Below are 538 nucleotides of genomic sequence, written 5' to 3'. Positions count from 1 at the left end.
GGGGAGTCCCCTGCCCAGGCCTGACTCCTGGGCCAGAGGCATCAGGCCGGGGCTGGGGGCAGAACCAGTGATGGGGGGAAATGAGGGTCCCCTGCCCAGGCCTGACGCCTCTGCCAGAGGCGTCAGGCCTAGGCAAGGGGCCGATCCTGCAATTGGATATGGATGGGGGTCAATGCCTGAGGGCTCCCAGTATGTGAGAGGGGGCAGGCTGGGCTGAAGGATACCCCCCCCCCAGTGCACGAATTTTGTGCACTGGGCCCCTAGTCCTATATAATAAAAGAGAAACATGTAAATTGACTGTCCCTTTGCTTTGCTCACCAGCCAATCAGGAGTGGATATGCAAATTAACCTGACAAAGATGGCAGGTTAATTTGCTTACACAGGCACCAGGCAGAGAGCAGAAGCGGGAGAGCCAGCAGCTTGGGGGGATGTGGCTCTCTTGGTCACTCCCTCAGTTGCTCCCTTGAAAGGACGTGGCTCCTTCAGTCCCCAGGCAGAGAGCAGAGCAGGAGAGCCAGAGGCTTGGGGGAGGGGGGGC

General features: G+C 59.3%; 1 protein-coding gene across 4 annotated transcripts in view; it reads right to left on the bottom strand.

Annotated features, from left to right (window-relative positions):
- The window catches only part of SH3KBP1 (SH3-domain kinase binding protein 1), a 241,804-nt gene that overhangs the window by 219,623 nt on the left and 21,643 nt on the right, over positions 1-538 (bottom strand). The window lies entirely within an intron of this gene.

Source organism: Myotis davidii, unplaced genomic scaffold (assembly GCF_000327345.1).
Source record: "Myotis davidii unplaced genomic scaffold, ASM32734v1 scaffold161, whole genome shotgun sequence".
Classification (NCBI taxonomy): Eukaryota; Metazoa; Chordata; class Mammalia; order Chiroptera; family Vespertilionidae; genus Myotis; species Myotis davidii.
The sequence above is the reverse complement of the archived record's forward strand: the minus strand, read 5'-3'. Positions and strand labels throughout refer to the sequence as shown.